The sequence below is a fragment of the Rhamphochromis sp. 'chilingali' genome (genome assembly GCF_963969265.1).
Source record: "Rhamphochromis sp. 'chilingali' genome assembly, chromosome: 17".
Taxonomy (NCBI): Eukaryota; Metazoa; Chordata; class Actinopteri; order Cichliformes; family Cichlidae; genus Rhamphochromis; species Rhamphochromis sp. 'chilingali'.
This window is the reverse complement of record NC_137944.1, coordinates 19926601-19949046: the sequence shown is the minus strand read 5'-3', so window position 1 is coordinate 19949046 and position 22446 is coordinate 19926601. Positions and strand designations below refer to the sequence as shown.

General features: G+C 41.4%; 1 protein-coding gene across 1 annotated transcript in view; it reads right to left on the bottom strand.

Moving 5' to 3' along the window:
• Positions 1 to 21042, bottom strand: part of atxn1a (ataxin 1a) — a 109056-nt gene extending 88014 nt beyond the window's left edge. The window contains exon 1 of the mRNA XM_080863227.1: positions 20947 to 21042. The gene's annotated coding sequence lies outside the window, so the exon portion shown is untranslated. The remainder of the gene's footprint in view (positions 1 to 20946) is intronic.
• Between the last annotated feature and the right edge of the window lie 1404 nt (positions 21043 to 22446).

Below are 22446 nucleotides of genomic sequence, written 5' to 3'. Positions count from 1 at the left end.
TCAGGGAATTGCTCAGCATTGCTCAGTCGAGCCACGTTAGCACAGAGAGCCTGGAGACGCTGGAGTCGCAGGGAGCCCGGCTTTGATCGCCTCCCTAAGATCCGAATACGAGGATAAGGGGAATATGCTGGGAGGAGGACCTACAGGGAACACACATGCACCGAGAAAAACCACTTCAAGGTGTACACATGGGCACACACACACTGCACTACTTCAATTGCAATTTTTCCAAACATTTAAAAGACATACTGTACAGTAAGAACTACCCACGCATGCATAGTAATAATCTTCTGCCACTGATTCCCTGCAAAGGTTTTCTCTCCCACTCCCAACCACAAACAAGCACATGTGTTCTGGAAACGTGTAGAACGCTCGATGCACCCAGACATAGGAGACGCCGATATGAACGAGAGCTCAAAACCAGCAAACCCACCACTGAAAATTAAGTCCGAAGCTGAGTTAAATATGAACGGGGACAGCAAACAGCATTAATGCTACAGGCGCGCTCTCGAGCAGTAATCTGACAGTCAGGCAGACAACACGTATAATGGCCGGATTACGGACTTTCTACCACAGGAGAGCAAAGTGGATCCAAACTGTTGCTGCTCGAGCAGGTTTCAAGAGACCTCATTCAACACCTTGACACAAGCGTTTAGTCTCACTCGCCCCCACACTTTCATTCCTGTCAGAATGTGCTGAATGACGCGTCAACCTCTACTCTTTTTCTTGTCTGTCATGCTTTTAGCCGTGCCAAGAGAGTCGTTTCTTCTTGAAGTTATAATTGCTTGTACAAGCCAAAGTTAAAGTTCACTGGTTGAGGACAGAAACTACGCTACGATCGGACCAAATGTTGGGGTGGCATCTTCCAGAAAAGTGAAAAGCGCCGTGAAAAAAAGGTGAATCCACTCAAACATTTAGAGCTAAACCTCAAATCTCTCTTCATCTATTAGCTTTAAAGGCTATTTTTATTTTTTACTAATACTTTTATTTTTTAATATGTACTGAAGGAAGCATCCTTTCCCCAGCAGGAGACCAATGAAGGTCACACGAGGTAGTAACAGGGCTTTCACCCAGAAGCCTAAGGTCCAATGCCTGCATTTTCTCTTATTTGAGGAAATATCTTTCAAATAGAGTTCATCTGAGGAAATAAGCACAAATTATGCGTTTTTGCAATAGGGTGCTAATAACAAGGGCCTGAAGATGCAATTTGAAATTGGTTCAGTGCTGAATTATACCTACCTGCATACCTGGATCGGTTCAACTCTTGGGTCAGGTGCCTTTTTTAATGCTTCATATCATCATTCATAGGTCAGTGTTAAGTGGCATAACCTTCTGAAAGCCTCAAGTCCACTTAAAAAAAATATATAAAAGTGGGCTCCTTGGAAACAAAATATAAAGAAATTAGGGGTGTCTCATTGTACAGGAACTGAATTTATAAAAGACAAAGCTGCAGAAAATGATAAGGAAAATTAGTCTGGCGTAAGGCATCTTATGTAATTGCTCCATCTAAAGAAAAAAAAAACATGTACCATGGGATACTAGTGCAATACAACATTACATACACTTTATTTGCATGTTTGCTTGAGATAGGGCTGGGCCATATTATACCGTTCACGGTAATACCGGTATAATGTTAGGCAACGATAGGAAAATGAAATATCGCGATAGAATGGGAGTAAAACGCGCATGCGCAGTGCCTTTGTTTTCATACGCACATGGCCGATTGTTGAGTGAAACAGATGAACCAGAATTGGTTTGTAAAAATGGTGCAACTTCCGTGATGTGGAACTGGTTTGGTGTTTGTCCATCAGATACACAACAAAGCACATTTTTTTGCAGAACATGCAAGCGGCCGTCGTTATTGTCGTATTTGTCGGACTAAGATGCTCTTAAATCTGGGAGTAATCTGGGTCCTAAACTCCGTATACTTCAGGTCAAACAACACTGCAGCATCACTTAGAGTTAAAAACTGTCTAAATTCTTTCATCTTTAATAAAACGATCAGCATTGCTGCTTTACCAGGTGTAACTATAAAGTTTAACTTCCAGGCATCCATGAAAACAAAAGTTATTACATTTAACGGAGTTAGAAGTTAGCAGGAAGCTAGCGGAAGTTAGCTCGCTAGTTACCTAAGCATGATATTGCATGTTCTGACTGAGAGATTTCTGAAAAAAATCAAACGTACAGCTCTGCTATCACTTCCAACATAAATGAAGACAGGAAACTAAACAGCAGTGACGTTTGTAGGGTTACTGAAGTTGGGCTAGCTGGTATATAATGATGTGCTACGTGATCGCTAGCGACACAGCTATGTTAGCATAACATAAACAGTGAAGCTGGAGGACGAACACTAACACTTTTCCACTTATAAAAGTTAACGTGAAGGTTCTTCATGGTTAGAGACAAATGCAATCGCATGGCAGGATGCTGTAAACGGACCAAACTTCAGTCAGGAGAACAACTGAGATAATCCATCCACAATACGAGGTTAGTCATTAATATACTGCAACAACATGGGAATAGAGCAGCTGCCAGAGAATTCAACATTAATGAATCAATGGTACAGAAGTGGAGGAAGCAAGAAGAATGAGTTTAATAAAGTTTGATTTATCTGACTGCTTTGTTTCGCTTAATGTGCCTTATAATCCTGTGCACCTTATGGTCCGAAAAATACGTACTGCACACTGCAGTTTAATGTTGCAAAGCACCTCTTTTTAACTTCAGTGGATATTATACATGGTTATGCTCAGGATATGTCAGCCCATTTCTACTGGAAATCCCTTTTGGTTAAACTTTCAGCAAGGAATTTGCATTTGCACTGTTACATTTTTATAAAGCTTTAATGTACATAAAAACCAGCTTCTTGTTTAAGTGAAAATAAATGGAAGGTTGTCTTTTTGCGCTAGTAATGTTGTGGAGTTGTATTTTGTCTCGCATCAATTATATCGTCGGTTATATCGTTATCGCAAATTTTCAAATATATATCGTGATAAATATTTTTGGCCATATCGCCCTGCTCTAGCTTGAGAGTTGAATAGAAGTGGGTCAAACACAGCTGCTGACAAGAACAGCTATTGGCTGAGAGATAAAGTTTGAGGAGAAAAACATACATATCTTATTATGAAGGCCTGCAGGCAGTATTAAATCTTTTAATTTAACAACTGCTTTGTTCTTGTTTGAAACTATTTTGTATGCTGACTAAGTTTAAGTTGTTTTTGAAAAAAGAAAAAAAAAGATTCATCCTTACAAATGACTGAAAATCTCACTTTTGAACATAAGGCAGACCTGACGTGCACACCAGAAGTGTGTGCATGTGGCCTGCCCTCAGGGTAGTGTTTAACCAAAGAAAACACATCAAAAATAATTGTGCACATATTAGGCATTATCTGTCCTGCACCAAATACTTTACCATCCCTCTTTTGACACTGTGCTCAACTTTAAGAAGATAATAGTTATTATGGGGTTCACAGCGTGACCTTAGGAAGTCACCAGCATACGTCAGGAAGCACTACGCCCGTGGCAGGTTCCTGCTGGCAGCACAGGTGCTCATACGCTCACTTAACACACACTGAACACACACACACATACACACATACACACATGCTGATGCACAGACATTTGGCCGGGACACTGCAGATACATCCTCCTAGCCACACTGATAAGCCTAACCACACACAAAAAGATGCACACACATAAAAAGTACAGGTGCTCACACTGCCCCACCAGCTGTCCCTGACCAAGTGACCAAGACAGAGAGGACAAAGGAACAGAGAGACTACAAGAAAGAGAACTGAGCAGATGCCAATACTGACAGGTGTGTGTACTATATGTGTGTGTGAGAGATGTGTGAGTGAGCGCGTGCATGCGTGCGGGACAGATCATGGCTCGCTTCCAACATGCTGCACTGCCCTTAACCCAAATAAGGTCCAGTTATCTTTGTTTAACCTTGACTGCAAGTGACGTGTGTATTTTTAGCTTGCATTATGTGCGTCCACACCTGCAAACTCATCAAAAACACAGGCCCGGGGAAAAGCCATAAAAAAACACACTCCCTCCTTTAGGAGCTTAAATATGGAGCTCGACATTTCAAGTCAGCGCAGTTGCTTCTTGAGGCTTTATGTCACTGTTGAGTTATGTTTGTCTTGTGACACATCATAAAAGACTGCTCCCGCTCACTCCTACAACAGAGCGACAGTCAATTATATAACCAAGGTCAAAGGGTCAGAGTACCTAACCCTGTGTTGGCCACACCCTGCTGCCTCTTAGCAAGCCATAGTGAGACAAGGTGTCAATACTTGGATGTCCAGTGCTGCTCTCCAGGCTCCAGGGGCTTAGCTCAAACATGCCTTAGTGTGAAATCTCCTCAGCCCTGCAGTTACACACTGTTGAAAACTCTAATAGTATCAATTAATCAAATTAAAATACATGAATTGTTTTGTTTTCTTTAGTTTTCTTAATCCCATGGAGAGCACCTTCAAGGACGAAGGTGGACAAACGTTTGGTTTAAAGTCCAACATGTTCTTGTAAATTAACTGCATACTGCCAGGTCCTTAATTCCTCTTTCACTGTGCGCACTTTTCTGGAACAGGAACTTATGGATCAAATACTTCCACAGAGTGAGGACTAAATACGGCACTATTTTTTAAAAGAGGTCAGCTATTAAAATGGTGTATGGCCTTTTGCTATCAATGTATATATCACAAATACTTCACAGGCAAGAGAGGCATGTAGGAGCTTGTAGTCCAGCTACAGACAGCATTATATTGTGGTCTTGTAAAGTATAACAGTACAGTTGCTTGTGGCAGCTTGTTACACTGGGCGTTAGTCACAGGGATGGGCACCATGGGGCTACAAACTGCTACAAGGTCATGCTGAGATTACATAGTTGGAGGGGCCAAAAATTTAATGTGCACTCACTCAAACGCACACACCCCTTAGGGATTTGTATTTAGCTGTTAATGGCCCCAGTTAAATAAGTAAGGAAGCGCTTTAGATAATATATAAATGGTGAATTTTCTTATCACATCTGTTTGGCAAGGTTTTTTGTTTTTAAGTACGAAGGCGTAGGCTTGCTAGGACATCCTTAACATTTACATTATTTCTGTAGCTACTGTATTTAGCTGTATTCTGTCAGTACTTTTACAGTGCATTAACATCTCACAAAATAAAACAGTGAATCACTGCCAGCACTGCACTCGAAAGTTTAAATGAGGGCAGGTTTTAGTAGTGACTGCTTCTGCCTTTCTGTGCAGAAAAAAAATGCATGCATTAGAAAAAATAAACACACACACACACACACACACACACACACACACACACACACACACACACACACACACACACACACACACACACAGGGTTGTCTGAGGTCAGGGAATTCTAAGTGCATTCCCCCCTTGACACATACTGTACGTCTCTTTCATACACACACACACACACACACACACACGCACACCACGAGTGCCGTACAAACACAGAGACAGACACACACACACTTACTCAGAGGAGCGCCCCGAGTGTCGATTAAAAGACTGAAAGTGGGGCAGGCGCACAGTTCTTCTTCTCTGTGAAATTACTGCAGTTCCTTTTAGCCCACCTCAGCACACACACACACACACACACAGCCACTCAAATGCACACATACTTAGATCTAGCCCTGTGTCCATTATATGTGCATAAATACAGCACAAGATAACAGGTCCATAAGTTGGCTTAATAATTGGGTGATACCTGCCATGAAGGAGAGTACAGGAGCCAACCACTTACTCGTGCTGGCAGAACAAAAAATGACTGAAATGCTGTTTACTTGGTGCTTTGCATAATTATGCTATAACAGCACATCCAGAACACCCCAAATATTAAAAATAAAGCGCCCTATTGCTTCAGTGGGTGTCCACTAACTGTTGAAAGATACCCTCATGTCTCATCTGTGTGAATGTGATATGTGATATATGTCAGCTTTTAATGTAAACTAGCTGATTATGAATTCAAACTGCTTTTGCCATGTAGTACTGCATATTTTAAGAACAGCTTACCCTGAGCTTTTTACGCGAGCACAAATTAAAGGATCAATTTAAAGGATTAAGAATATCCAGGGGGGATTGAAAGGCATCATTACAATAAATTCTGCAGTCATAATGCTCGCCTTGCTATAGAATTGCAAAATGCTTCTATCTGAGATATTACTTCGAAAATAGCACAGTATTTATTTATTTTTTTGCTTCTTTTTTTGTTTTGCTTGGGGTTTTTTCTTTCTTGCTTCTATCACTATGCTATTCTGTGCAAGACCAGGATTTCTTAAACCTTTCACTGCACCTCCAGTGTTAAAAGATGATCTGGTCCATTGATTTGTGATCTTGGAACTTTTCACAGAAAAGTTGCAGATCTGCAAATACTGGAACCACTAAAAATAGCTCTCAGGGAATTCAGATGCCAGTTACCTCTTGCAGGACTTTGAACAGCAAACACATCTGTTCAAAGGACAGATGTTTTACAGATTACATTATTACAGAAATGCTTAATTTTCTGTATTTCATGTTATATAAATATATGTTTGCTTTACATGTTTGTTTTTTTGTTAAACAATCGATTCCAAATGTCAGTTATTACAATTACCATTCATTTGTTTTGGAGCAGCACGATTCATTTACCTTCAGCCTTTGCGCAGCACCTAAAACAAACCTTTGCAATCCTTAATTAAACTTCAGGTAGTCAGACACAGACGTGCACTATTTTTGGCAGATCCACCTCATTCTGAGTCACGCACAAATGTTGGAAATCTGTCATGAATCATTCTACTTTGGAACAAAAAAAACTAAAATGGCTTTCAGTTACATGTCTGTACAAGCGGTGCCAATGACATACTGTGGTACCCTGAATTTAAAATTCAAATTTGCATGATTTTCCAAATGCTAAGTTCCACATTAGAGACTAATAAGAATAAAAGAAATCATGAGAAACGCATCAGGGTTTCTTGTTTATCAGCTTTACAGAGAAAAATGCTTTAGAGACGCATCATACTTCACAGTTTATCCCAAAATGATGTATTGAACATATGCTTTCAGGTATGAAGCAATTGATCTGGGCTATGCTTGGTAGAGGTATAATGCCAGTTACAAATCTCTCAACATGTGCACACCGTGCACAAAATACACAAACTGATCCGAGGCTTTTTCCATCTTGCGGGGCTTACAAACAGAAACCCATTTAAATGAGTGCAGGACACAAGCTTACTACTTTTACGAGGCATTATGAAACTGTGCCTCAGTTTTAGAAGATTAGAAGTAAACAACAACAATAAAACCCTACAAATCTCTTTTCCAAAGCTGGAGCATACGGGACCGAGTAGTATTACTATTGGTCCACTCCGATCATGTGCTGCACTTGGCAAACGCACTTAGGGCCGAGAAAGACCTGTGCAAAAAGTTCAAACAGAAACCTGCAAATCCAGCAGCTTCTTAGCAGCCTTGTGCAATTTTCCTGAGAATTAGATCATAGGCTGGGAGAGGGGACTGGATTTTTCTGTGTTGTGATTTTGGGAAATGAAAGTACACGTTTGAAACATGAACCTTTTGAAGTTGTGGATGTGTCCAGTTTTACATTGATCACTCAGGAACTGTTGATGCAACATCACTTCCAAGAGAAACTGATAAAATACAGATAGCTTTTGGGTCATACTGATAAGGCCTGGACTTGCAGGTCAGCAGATAGGAAGTCAAACATACTCATACTGGCACTTTGTGTTAAAACACACATTCAAGCACACATGCTGCACAGTTAGAAGGATTGATAATGCTCACATTGTGCAGAATAGCATGCAAATAACATGGAAAAGCTGCATTAAATTTTCTAAATAAGATACTGGCACAGAGCAGGATATTGAAAGTACTTCAGCCTTTTCTTAAGTATCCCTAACGTGTATTTCCCTAACTATCAATATATTGACATTACCAAGACAACACACTATAAACAAGCCACGAGCACTAGCAACCATGGTGCAAGACAGCTGACTCATATTTTAACCTCCTCGAATCTTAAATATAGAGCTCAGCTCCTCAAAACAAACACCCACCTTGACATTTTCTCACATCTTGCAATTTAAAACAATACTGATGAATAAGTGCCACATCATACAATGTGTGTAATACAAACTAAATGCGGTGCAAAGAGGAGAGAACCTATTAGCAAACTGAATCATGGGAAGATGAAACATGCACTTACAGCCCTGTTTATAGTATCTCATAAGAATCATGATAAGCACTGACAAGCTTAAACCCGACCATTGCTGTTCTAATTTGTTTTACAGGAACTCAAGCAACAAGGTATCTGCAGATGTTAGCTGCTGTGAATAGTTGTGATTCAGGGTCGCCCTGTTCAAGAGCAAATATCACAGAGCTCGGGTCTATCTGAGTGAATAAACTTAGCAGTGTGTGCATCAATGTTGCTGTTGGGTTTCTATCAGGAGGCCAGGAAACCTCTTCCCTACTTTGTTTCATATCCACAATAAGAGACCTTGTGAAGTTTCCAGTTGGTTTTATCTCTGTTTTTCAAGTTCAAGAAATAGAAAAGCTTTGGACATCTACATAAAGTATCCTCAAATGGCTCTCCCGCTCTCTTGTGCATGTTTACGTTAAAACTACCACACCAAAGCACATTAAACAAAATAGCCTCCAATTTATTTATTACAGCCAGGGTGGTTCAGTTAAGTCGCAAACTGAGTAATATTGTCATTAACCTGTTACTTTCTGTTCAGCACCTTTACACATTCAACTGGCTAATCTCATATGGTTGTGTAACATTTATGCTGCTTTAGCGTGACACCATGTGTTGCGCACTGCAAGCCGCTTTACAACCCAACTCCACTCCAGCTTCTCCTTTCATGCTGTTTGTGATTTACTTGCTCAACCTTGCTGTAGCCATTCAAACAACACAGCTAATAGGAATTTGTCTCAGTGTGCTCACATATAACTACAAGACACACCCAACAACACACAATACAACACAACACAATACAAATACAAAAAGTACATCTAATTGATCGAGCCTATCCCTGTTGGGAGAAGACTGAGCAGGTGATGTGTTAGGTGGAAGGGGTCAGAAACAATCCTGCTAGCCATTGTGATGGCATAGTATGAAGCTATGGAAGGTAGATCGCAACCAATGATCTCAGAGGCTCTACATGCAATGTTTATAAGCTGTTGTTTGGCTTGAGCTACGATAGCAAATCGGGCTGGGCTGAAAGTAAGCATGCTTACTCTGTAAGCATTTGTCATAGTACAGAATCACATAGCCATTTCTCAAAATCTATCACTAAACTTACATTTTTTTCACACACATGTTGTTTACACTACGGATGTACCGACTGCTTATGTGAATCACATATTGTTCTGATCCCAGCTGGAAAAGATCTAAAGCGAATTCATTTCGGTTCTATGTTGTTTACTACACCACGCACTTGCAGTGTTTAAGTACTGTGCATTTCACCACACAGTGTAGTTAACATACCAGTCGTGTCCACGCAGTTATCTGCTGTGATGAACCAGTCCGTCTGTTTCTGCGCTATGACGGCATCTCTTTCATATTTGTCTGCATTTACATTCACGCACTGAGGTGCTTTACCTCACTTACCTTTCACAACATCTTATCTCTAAAGCATGCCATTGTTGTCTCTATTTTATCATAATGAAAGCTGAAAAGACTGAACAGCAACTCGAGACGATGATGTCTGCAACAGTTACGCCCTTTCCTGAAATAGCTGTTATGACAGGTGTATTTTGTTCAAGTTCAATGTCCTGAAACAACATGTTTTTTGCATGCTTTAACTCCACCCTTGACCCAAATGGACACATGGATTCTCCTCCCTCTCTCTCCACACCATTTCTCTTGCTTTAGGTAAGAATGTAAATGGTAGCCATAAAATGCCTCTTAAAGGTATACGCTACCTCAGTGCTCTCAACCTCCACCCTTTCAACAGTTAGGTAGCGTGCCCTGTCAGGTTGCAAATGCACTCAGCTTCATCTGAAGCAGCCCTGCTAGAGATGCTGTGGGGGCAAATAGCTAGGAGAGCTAATGGCACATCATGTAGCATTAAACCGAGCTGACTAGGCGCTGGTATCCAAAACCAAAGCACTGGAGAGGAGGGGGAGAGAGAGCATCTTTTTCCCCTCGAAAAGGCTGTTCCTGAATTTTGAGGCTAAATGAAGGGGAAAGGTCTGACGGGAGAAGAGAAGGGGAGTTACACAGTTACGTTAGTGGTGAATGTTGACATCTGACAGGCAGGCATAGTAAGCACCCATATACAAACTACCAAATCTTCAGTCAGAAATATTATTTCTGAATTTTGAAAAACACACAGTAAAACTAATACAGTTCTCTAACAAATTGTTTTAACAGTGCTGCCCTGCTGTGGCCTTAACGGGCCATGCTATCAGAGGAAAATAGCAGAGAGCACAGAAGCAGTGTCAACAGCAGACAATGAAAGCTAAGCCCAGTCAATTTATTTCCAAGGCTCTTAATTACTGTTATGATCTTATAGCTCTTCACAACGCCTACATTACTAAATGGAAACAATATCACAGCTTAGACCTATGACTGAAACAAGTTAACATTTGCAGAAAAGCCTCAACATGAAGAAGCCCTCGAGCTAGATACTTTTAAAGGGATCCACCTGCCAGACTTCAGTTGAAGCCATTTGAACTGTGGTTTAGTTTCTCTAATAGACTGTCAGACCGTTAAACAACAGGCCAGGGCCGGAAAATCATATCTGGAGCAACACACCACTTAAGTGGGGATTCCACCTTAAATGGTTCCCAAAGAGAAGGGAAGTGTTTATGGGGGATGGGGGATCAGGCCAGGTTCTAGGCGTCTATGTTAGGGTGTGCAGCTAGAAATAACATGTGGGTCAGAGACGAAGACTGAAGGTTAGAGCAGGCAATAGTAACTCGCAGGTTCCTAGTCTGCAGTCTCACAGAGAAAGGGAGAGAGAGCGTGCCAGGTGTCGTCCAGATTGGATGTCAGTCCATCTCTGCAGTGTTTCTGACCGGTCGTTCTGCACCGATGGAAGCACTGAGCTGAACATTAACTGCTCTCTGTAACTGTGTGCTGAAACCTCCAGCACTAGATTTTCCCGAATCAATTAAATTACGCGCAATACCTGCAACATTATGCTGAAATTCAAGCCCTGTAGACATACTGCAAACAGTACACGGGTATTTTTAAATACTGCACATGTATGCATGCATTACCAGATGTAAGAGAGTTCCCGTAAGAGGGAAGTTACAAAGTTCCCTTAAGAGCAGTCAAAGTTAGGGAATGTACAAAAACAGAAAAGTTTTTGGTGCTTAGTAATTTCCCATTAGGGAACTTTCTTTTTCTACCACAGGTAATTCCCTTGGGCAAGTCCCTGTGGATAGGTGTGTACGCTGGCTATAGCACAGTATCCGTGCACATATTTTCAAATATATGCTGATACTGAGCTGCATGTAAGGTTGTTAATGTCTGATCTCAATAAGAGTTAGATTATTCATGGCCATCCCGTACGTGTTGTTTCTTACTCTGTGTTCATGACGGCCTTACTGCATGTTAGTATGAGTGTCTACAAGAACGGCTCACTTTAAACAATATCTATACCCATAGCAGGTATGAGACTGGGCCCCGTTAGTCTGAGCTCTCTGGCAGCTAATATTAGATGATAGTGTCAGAGAATTGGACCTGGTCTGGCCACAGTGAAACCTTACATTGACCTCATTTATCTGTGTCATAGCTCATCAGCTGGCCTGCCACACAGTCACCCACTGTTGAACACACTCACGAAAACATGACTGAGCTGCAGCATCCACAAAAACTAACACACAAATGCCTGAATAAATGCACACAAATATACAGCTATAAAACTGAAGACACAAAAATAATAGAAAGCAGAGTTGAGGAGCAGGCATTTTTTAGGCCACATTATACTAAATTACAACTTTCTGATTATTCTTTTGTCTTATTTTGACATTTTTTGTTCCTGCATTTTGATTTATTGTGACCACAAGATGCAATTTATTCCCATTTCTGTTTCCCCATTTTGGTTAAGTTGTGCACACACAATAATAAGAGCTGTCGGACAGCCCAGGCAGTCTCCCTTTTACTTTGTTGGAATGATATTCACAAATTTAAGCTTTCCAAATCAATAACTCATGAGCAAATTGTTGGTAAAACACGGGCGGCTCCTCTTTGTAGCCACAGCACGGCGAATAACAAGCTGCAACTTCATTTTCAACAAGAGGAGGCGTCTCTCCACGTGCACCCAACCGACCCTCTACAACACCGATACTACAAATACTACAAAAATTATAAATAACTTCACTCCTTCACAGTCGTGTCAGAAAAATCACTTCACACATGGTCTCCTGTTTTACCAGCTATGTCTTTCCTCCATATGGCAGCTCCCAGGCTCCGTACACATCTACACATAATATATACAGTTTTTGTTTTTCTCAACTCAGGGAATTATTTCTAAACTTGAGAACAAAGATCGCATTATCTTGCAAAACACCATTCCAATCAAATCAATAATAGAAGCGTGACGCTATTAAAAAAAGCATAGAAGAGAAAACTGTTATAGACGGTAAAACAGCAGGAAGAAAATGAATTCTCTTTATTGTACAGAAATGAATTCCTATAATTGTCTTGCACCATACTTGTGTCAACTCACTCAAAGCAGGAGTGATGCTACCACCGTACAAGTCAGCTCTCATCACCCAGTAATGCATACAATACAGTGACTTTCATCAAACAAGAACTGCGGGCCACTGGTTTACAGTGCCAACCAAATTTATTAGACCACCACCCAATGTAATCTTTATACCACAGCTGCACTAAATTACTGATCATTATCAAAATATTTTATCACATTTCTTTTATTAAAATGATATTTTTAATGGCAAAACTATAAAGATTTTCCAATTTACTGTTATACAAACAACAAAAATCTGAAAAAATCTTTTTAATTAAGATGCCAAATTACAGTTATTTACTTGCATTCCTCAATAGAGGGTGGCTGTAGCTCAGCACATAGAGCACATAGATTGTCTACTGATTGGAACGGTGGTAGTTCGATTCCCACAAGTGTCTGTGCGACAGATTTATTCGAGTGTGAATTCATGTTAGTTAGTTTGGATGTTCTACTTCTCGGTCCAGTGTGCCGGCTCGAATGTGGGTACGAAAATGTGATTTATTCTTTTAAATTTGTGTTTTCTTGTTTTTAATGACAGGTGGTGTAATAAATTTGTCAAGTGCTGTAACTTTGTGAAAATATTTTCTAGTCTAATGCCGATGGAAGAGAATAACAAAATAAAAAGAAAAGACACTTTCTCCAAAGAGGTCCTGAAACTGTAATTGGGAATGGACTCCTGGGGATCGCGGCCGGGCAAGTATCATCCTGGATCGCTCCGAAGGAGTGTTTTAGCACACCTCCCTGACTGTCACAGCCAAATGACCCTGTTCCAATGTCATGAGCTTACTACATAGCTAAAGGAAAGGCCAGAAATAATAGCCAGCGAGTCAGTCAGTCAGACATGTACCCTGAAAGCTTGTCAGAAAGCTAGCCTGCAGCCAAGTATCAAGCCAAATGTCCAGCCAGATGAGGCTGACCCAAAGCCAGCCATCCAGTATAAAGGTGAACTAGCCAAGCCGCAGCTACCAGCCAGACATGGAGCCAGCTGGACTGACATACAGATAGACAGAGAAATGCAGCACTGCACCCAGCTCTATTCAAACCACACCACAGATTTGTCAGAGGAAATAGTTTCAGTGTTGCAGACACTGTTTTAAATACTGCTTGTGGTTTAGTTGCACAGACTTGTCTCGACCTGTTATCAAGTGTTTGCCCATGTATGGCCCAGGCCATATGCTTAACCATGATTTTTTGTTACTACATATCGGTGCAATGTCAAAAAAAGGATAGAGAGAGCATCTAGCCCTTATTTGAATTCTCGTCTTTACTCCACATGCCACGTCATGGACCATCAATGAAATGACAGGCAGCATAGTTTTCTGGTGCATTGCACTGACCCTGGCCTTACAAGGAGTAAACAGTAGTAATGGAAAGCAATGTTTTGCCAAGAATAACACTGGTGAAGGGTGGGTTTTGGTATTCCAGGGATTGTTTCTATCACTGGCCATTTTCCTGTTATTGAATTCCTCTCACTCAATGCATATCCTTCTGGCTCAGACTTAAGTCATTGTTGATACCCACACACCCACTTTGCAACTGGGGACATGGGGCTTTTGCTACCCACTGAGGTAAATCCAGCAAAAATAGAGGTGCACTTAGAGTCACTTTAACTGGAATTCACAATTCAAGTTAGCGTGATGTAATGGACTCTCTGCATGTCCAGACACCTTCATTTCCAGCTCGGTCTACAGTTTGTTAAACTTTAAGGTTTAATTTGCAAATGGGAAATTACAAAACGACTGCCTCATACTAGACTGGTTTACATGACATAACTGAATGCATGAATACAAAAAGCGACTTGCAAGAACGGGTATAATGTTCTTTGTAATTGAAAAGATGAAAGGAAGAATTTGAATGGCATGGTCCAATTCGGTTTATCCAGCTGTCTGGGATGACTAATAAAGCTAACCATGACCTGATGTAATCAATTATAGCACAAGTAACAGTGTATTTTGATTAATTAACGTAGTACTGCCCCATAAATCAGCTCCAATAAAGTCAGAATGAGCACAAGAATTCATTAGTTGTTAACCTTGTGCCATAACCTTCACCCAAACAGTATTTGTGAATGTAATGTAGAACTCATTACATTTGTGCTCCAATGAATGTACATTACCCCAATTCCTAACATTCTCTCTATCTATCTGGCTGTGTCCCAGGTTGTCAGCTTATCCCTGTCCCGAGCCTGAAGCTCTGCTGGGGAAAAGAAGAGTCTGCAGGAGCTGTCTGCCTGCCAGTCAGCGTCAACTCCCCTCTGTAATCCTCTACTGCCTTTAATAAGGAAGAGAAGAGAAGAGAAGAGAAGAGAAGAGAAGAGAAGAGAAGAGAAGAGAAGAGAAGAGAAGAGAAGAGAAGAGAAGAGAAGGATTTTGTAGTTTGGAGATAAGTAGGAATATTTTTTTGAAATAAGCAAATTAACAATTTTAGCAACAAAACCAGATTTCAATGATCCCACCAAATGTTTTGTGGCTCTTTCAAGCCTCATCTTAAAGAGACACTCCTCTGTTACGCCCTATATAAAACCAATAACACATACACATTCCCTACTAATAGCTGAGCCGTTACCTGTTTGGTTCTCCTTCATTTATTTTAGCATTCAAAAGGCCCACGACTAAAACTTTTCGTTCCTTATTGGAAAAGAGATAACAAGCGGGAGCATGGTGAATGAACTACTGCATGTTCACCTGCCTTTCATTTATAGTTCAGGGGATCTTACTGGCTTACAGATTCAAATTCGTAGCCTGCGTGCTCGTCATTTACCTATTATTCTGTTTTTATTTATACACCCTGGAGTTTAGACTATTTCAGCCTTTTACACCGTTTTCCTGGAAAACAGACGACCCTATATCATGTCAGCTCCACTGGCAGCCATTACAGAGCGAAAAGCCAAAGTAAGTCCCAAAGCCAGCTTCCCTGTTTCACATGGTTATTGAGCCATACAGCAGCTTATCGACCCGACAGCGTAACACAAGTTTGTAGGATGGCTTTAGTCCTCTCTCCCTCTATTTAACTTCCTCTGTCTGTCTCGTTCGCTCATTCGGGCACTGGGACTATCTTGGTCATTCAGAAGATTGGTATTGATTAGCCACTTCAAAATAAAGACGGTAAGCATAGAAACAGGGTCACAAAGGCTCTAATGTCTGAGCACACACACACACAAGGATCAACGAATGCTGCAAAGTGGCAAACAAGAGCAATCCTTTCTTAGGTCCTCTAATGTCGTGATAGCTGTACACTAATAAACTAAACTATGATCGGGACAAATACTGGCAAATAGCGCAAGCAAACAGTGGCATGTTTTTCACTCTTCCTGCAGATTCAAGGGCACAAACGACAGATTAAGGAACACAGGACTGTACACTAGTCAATAAAAAAAACATGATAACACATGGTGAAGTGTTCTGGCACAAGGAAACGTTCATTGATCCCCTTAATAGCAGCATACTGTACGTGAATGTGTCCTTTATCTCGAGTGCGTGCATGTGTACTCGCCGCACTCGTGAATAGAGGAGGATAAAAGGAAAAGCTGAAAAGGTCTGAGCACACCGCACAGTTCAACAAGACAGCTCGATCGCTTGATCTGCCCCCATCCCCACCCACTGCTCTCTACCTTTTTAAAACCATTTTTCCTCACACACTTTATTTTGTTGGTCCCTCATAGCTCACCTCACTGGCTTTTTGTCATTCTTTTCGGGCTCACCTCATTCGATCCCACACTTCTGAGCTTTTTTTTTTTTATTATACCCCTGCATTTCTGACCAACACTGTTTCCTTTCTGTCAATTTCTCGGGTAACTTTTAGCAGAAAAGGAGAAAACCACAGATTAACTCGCAACTGCGGTCTGGTGTGAATGCGGCATCGTTTTCATTATCCCACAGCAAATAACATTTTTTTGTGTTACAGCAACAGACATAAAGGTGTTTAGTGACTATTCTGAACATTGTGGCTTGGTAAGGCAGTTCTGGCACCTGATTTGGATGCTTGATGATGGAGAACTACCAGAAAGCCAAGTGGGAAAGGTCAGCGTAGGACCCACTGGAGAGATTAAGCTCAACTTTGACACGGGAGTAGCTGAGGATCCCCAGGGACAAACTGGAGAAAGTTGCAGGAACAGCACTGCCCGGAAGCCGTTCGCGCAATAGTCACAACAGTTTATTAACTGACTTGTCTTCATGGGCGCAAACTGTAGCGGTAAACAACAAAACCACACTAGGAGGCACGCAGCGGCACCACAAGTCACAAGACTTTCGGCAAAATGAGACTGAAGTTGGAATACCACACATTAGTTTCGCTTTTAGATATTCTACTGTGAGATTTTAAACTCAACTTTCATTTTCACTCACTGCTTCTTTAGGTTGAGGCACCAAACTACACGGGTAGATCTAAGCGCCCGATAAGGATTTTGGTTCAGGTTGAAACACTTTTCCCACGTGAAGGCATGAAACGTATTTCAAATCGGAACTCAAGAGTCATGCCACAATTTTTAAAAAATTTGCAAATTTCTTTTTTTTGTAGCCTCAAGTAGTCTCAAAAATCACATGTAATTTATATGATAATTTTATTGTCTTTTTTAGGCATAAAAATACTGCCAATTAGAATTTACAATACATTTCTATGACAAATCCCACTTTATTTATGGCATTTTTGCACTACAAGTGGATCAGTGCAACTTGTCAAATTTTCTGTGCAACCCAATGTAAAGAGTAAGCATTTTGTTCCACATAATGGCTCAATAGAGACACACAGAAACACGCAGACACCTGTTTCGCACATTTGTCGATCTATTTGATCCTCCCACCCATCATTCACTCAGAGTATTAAACCATTTCTGTCACTTATTCATTCAGGCGTGAAATCTCCACCCAATCATTACCTGGAAATGATCTCTCTTTATGTCTTTCTCACAAACACACACAAACACACTGACACAAAATCTCCCGCTCATTTCCACACACGCGCACACACACACACAGCGCAAGTTCCAAAGACGACACTCTAGCGTGATCTAGCAGATGTGTGTATTCATGTGTGTTTGACGGTGTGAGTCCGTGCACACATATGGCAAATGAGCCAAGCTCAGTTAAATGACTTGTGATTAGGACATTGGCTTCTAATTGCCACTCATTACCATTTGAAAGTGAGTGGCGGCTCAAATCAAAGGCTATAGCAGCAGTGGTAAAGTGTGCGCATGTGTGCGTGCGTGCGGCGGGAGAGCGGCTGAAGCAGCATGCCTGATTCACAGCCGCACGACTTGTACAACAGTTTGGACTTTTGCTTCATACTTTTCCTTACAAGTAAGGCAACGCTTTTTGGAGAAATGTGGGTAAAAAATATTCTGAAACTCAAACAAACTCAATCTAAAACTCTTTGAAATTCAAACTGTAACTAGCACAACAAAATCTAAGTTTACTTTTCAGCATCTCATGGTAACAGTCTTGGATTAGCACTGGGCAAATCGCTGCCACTCTACCTAAATCACTACAACACCCTCTGCTTACCTCCCTTCTAAAAATCTGCCCGTCTTCCCTTTATATTAACACCTCCCTTCTGCTCAAGCATTCATAATGCATCTATCTTCCAGCCATAAGCTGTTTTCACACCGGAACACCAGAGTCTGGAGAATCAGGTGAGCACACTGGCGGAAGTTGCTCATTTTCACAGGTAGCACACAGCAGGAGACAGACCCGTCCATAAGCATTCTTACCACCAGAAACATTCTGAGCGGTTCAGGCAAAGCTGCTGCCTGTGGAAGGTGCAGGGGACGGGACAAAAGGCAACCAGTTGCTCGCGCTGCACGCTGTCAGCCATCATACAGCGGTGGATATTTGCGTGCTAAAAATGCACCGCGGTGGATTAACATCTATAAAGCTTCAGTCGTGAACAGTTCCTGGACGCCTCTAGTTGACCTCGCTAGCAGAGAAATTTATTTCAATTAAAAAGACCTTTCCATGGCATCCCACAGGGACTAACACCGGATCCCACTCACTTCATTATCCACATCCTTCCCATCATTATACATGAATCCATCCCTTGTTAAAGATTTGAAGCTGAGCTGTGTATTTCCCGAGTACCTCTTGGATGCGACCCCTTCCTCTCTTCTCCAACCTGCTGTATTTAATACCAGTCACACATAAAAAATACATAATAGTTTCAGTATGGTTAATAAAGACTTAATGGCCATGTTGTTAAGTGCAAATACAACAGCCAATCACATGCCACCAACTCAATGCATTGATCTGCGTGTTCGAAAGGGTCTGACCGAATACCAGTACCTAAAAAATGGCTGGCCAGTGTCGATTATGTATTTTTTTTACAGAAAAGAGACAAAAGTCAAACTAGTGTGCATTATTTTTTCTTCACACTTTTTCTGCTGTCTTTCTGAATAAATAAGCAATCCAAATTATTTATTATTAAACAATAAAAGTAATTATAAAGTAACTTCACACTGATCTATGAATATTTTTCCACACCATGTACCACATGAAGGTGTTTCTAAATGTGTGTTTCACTGCACTGACACAAATGTTGGAAGCTTGTATATGGGATTTATGGCAACCACGAGATCACATTTCTTTCAGTACTTGGACAACAACAATCACAGGCAGTGCAGATAAAATCTGAAACATGTGTTTACAGGCATGAGTCAAAGCAAGCAAGGAATTTAATTAATGGGTCACTCGTACGTTTGTGCTCGCATCCTCCACGGAGGACAGAAGTTCTTGAACTAGCGACAGCACTAACAGAAATGTCCAACACCATAAAACAGGTAAGTAATAACACCGGAGCCGACGGGCTACACTGACTCTATAGGTTCACTCTGCAAGTGTTTGCTAACACACAGTGGCTGCAAGTGAGTGAATTACAAGAACCATGGAATAAAACAGAAAGTGTGTTTTTACTGAAAGCTGCAGATTCAAATTTGTTGGTGTTGCAATATTTTCTATTTCTTTCAGTAACACGTTTAAAAAGTAGCAAAACAAGCCTTTTAGATAGAAAGCATGTTTAACCACGATCACAGCTGTCTGCTGAGATATCTCTGTGTTGAAAGCGCTCTATGGGGTGTCCAGTCATTCATTGCTTAAGGCTACAGGACAGGCTTCAAAGATGAAAATGACATAATCAACAAGTAATGCAAACCCACTTCTGTTTTTTCGTGTTTTTCCTATAAATTGCACAGATATCATCAGAAAAGAGGAAGACTTAAGCATGCAGCTGGTGGAAAGAAGCGCAGCTTTTTTCTTTCTTTTTCTTTTTTTAATCTTGAGCATTCACTTTGTCAATCAGTCTGCTGCCATTAGGAATGCTCGTTAAAAAACTATAGTGTGAGTGAAAGCATTGGCTACCACTTGGGACGCATAGCCTACCCTGCTCTGAGGTGTAAACAGAGTAAAAATAGCTTGCTATCACAGGCTTCCCTACAGTCCCGTTATATAATGGTCCATGCTAGGATGAATGACATCACGGGTAGTCCTGCAATCACAAACCGTATGTCCTTTACAACCAGCTGGCAACGTAAAACATTGTGTAGTATTACGTGCGCAACAATAAATGCTTCCTAAGAATCGAAACATGCAAAACACCTGCGGTTACGCTTTTTTTTTTTTAATCTAGAAATCATGTGGACTGTGGTTAGTAGTTCGCCTCCTTTCGTGTGGAGAAAACACTTCCGCGATAGTGAAACGTAGATTTAAAAAAAATGTAACGCTTTCCCCTGACAGTCCCTGTCAATAAGAAAAGAGTTCAGAAGAAGACCTATGTGGCCCGAAGCGACATTATTCGGACATGTCCGACAAAGAAATAGTCTGCAAAGAGGAAATGTTTTGAGCCGAGGTCGAGTGGCGCAGTTACTGGAAGTACAGCGCCTGCCCGACTCCCAACTCACCCGGCGGACGCGCTCCTCGCTCGGTCAGAATCCAGCCGAACCTCCGCCCCTCTTTCGTCCCATTTAAACAACACTTTGCGTTGTTTAAATGGGACGTTTCCAAATGACAAGTATACCCACCCACAGCCCTCGTGGCCGCGTACTGTGTGGTCACTTAAAAATAGGTCAGAGTGCGAAGTAAACATTTTCTAAGGCTTTGAAGTAAACCAGAGCTTCAGCGCCACCCTTCCCAGTTCTTCCAGCCATTTTTTTAAATTTAGCCAGCTCCAAAAGAGAAGAGTGACAACGTCAAAACGGTGACAGGTTGGCGAAACCGGCTCTGTGGAAATAGTTTTGTGCGACTTACTGCGGGGTGTAGCGGGCTGTTGAGTTTGTGTCTCTCCTTGTTGCCAGGGCTCCCCTGCTCTGCTCCGGCGCTGACGGTGGAAAGCGTCTCCCCTCCTAATGATGTCTGCAGCGCTCAGCTAATAGCTCTCTGCCCCCACCTTCAGAGAGAGAGAGAGAGAGCGGGGGAGGGAGGGCGAGAGAGAAGTTCAAATCTGGAGCAGTTTGTAAACTACTCATGCAAAAATATGAGAGCTCGGAGCACAGAAAGCAGTCACAGAGCTACAAGAGAGGTTCACTGACATTGCCAGAGTGTGGGAATACACAGTATTCCTTTATTGGTAAGATTGTTTTACTCACAGTGGAGATTGGGCTGCGTTTTCAGGAGCAAATGCAAAAGCGCGCTGTGTGAAAGGAAGAATGGTTAATATTAGTATTATTATTTCTGTTTAACTCAGCCTCACTCAAAAAGTGGCTTCTCAGCAGTGTAAACACTTTATCTGCAATACAACCCCGCACAGCTCAACATTGAGTTTATATTACAAAAGTAAAATTCTGAGGCATTTATACTTAAGGCTTAAAAAGGGGGGATCTATTAATCAATATTTCTGTGTCAAAATGATCCCACACTGCTTCAATAATGTTGAGGTCCGGGCTCTGAGGGCCAAATCCATGACTGATCATGCTCCATTGTTTGTTTTTTCTAACCAGGTATGTATTTATTGCATTGGCAGTGTGTTTGGGATCACTGTCATGATGAGAAATGAAGCTGTTGCCAACCAGCTGGTTTTCAAATGGTATTGCTTGGTGGATTAAAATCTGATGGCACTTTCCCTTCTCTCAGAATGACTCCTTGACAGCCTCCCGTCCACAGAGACCATTTCTGATGAGGCTTTAGTGAACAGTAAATGGATCAGCTGAAGGGCCCATTCCTTAAGGACAGACTGTTCATCTGCTGTAGATTGTTTTTAGGCCTGACACTTCTTCTTTTGTCCTCCACCTGTCCAGTTTCCTCAGATTTTTTTTCAAGGATGCAGTGCACACCATTTCAAGACATGCCAGATTTTCAGCAAATAGCTCTTCGAGATGTAAAAATACTGTTTCCTGTCTGTCACACTTTGTTAGCTTAGGTGTTTTTCATAGATTCAACAAAAGAAATGGGAACAAATTATGTGTTTTTCCAGCAGCCTGCTAGTAACAAAGTGCCTACAGACAGAAATTAACATTTAATTCATAGGTCAGTGTTAAGTGCGTACAAGGACTGAAAATGAGTAAAAGCAAAAAAGCAGCCAATATCTAATGTGGCTCATAACTTTTGTACAGCACCAGCCAAAAACATTTTTACAAAGTCGTAGTGGCCTTGACCTTTTCCCACCTAAAGCTAATCCTTTCATCCCTCAGTGCATGTGAACTTCTGTGCCAGACGTGCAGAGACACCGCCTTCACATAGAGAGGATGGACAGATCGACAGCCAGAAAACAGAATGCCTCGTAGCATAGCTGTCACCAGCAGGGAGGCATAA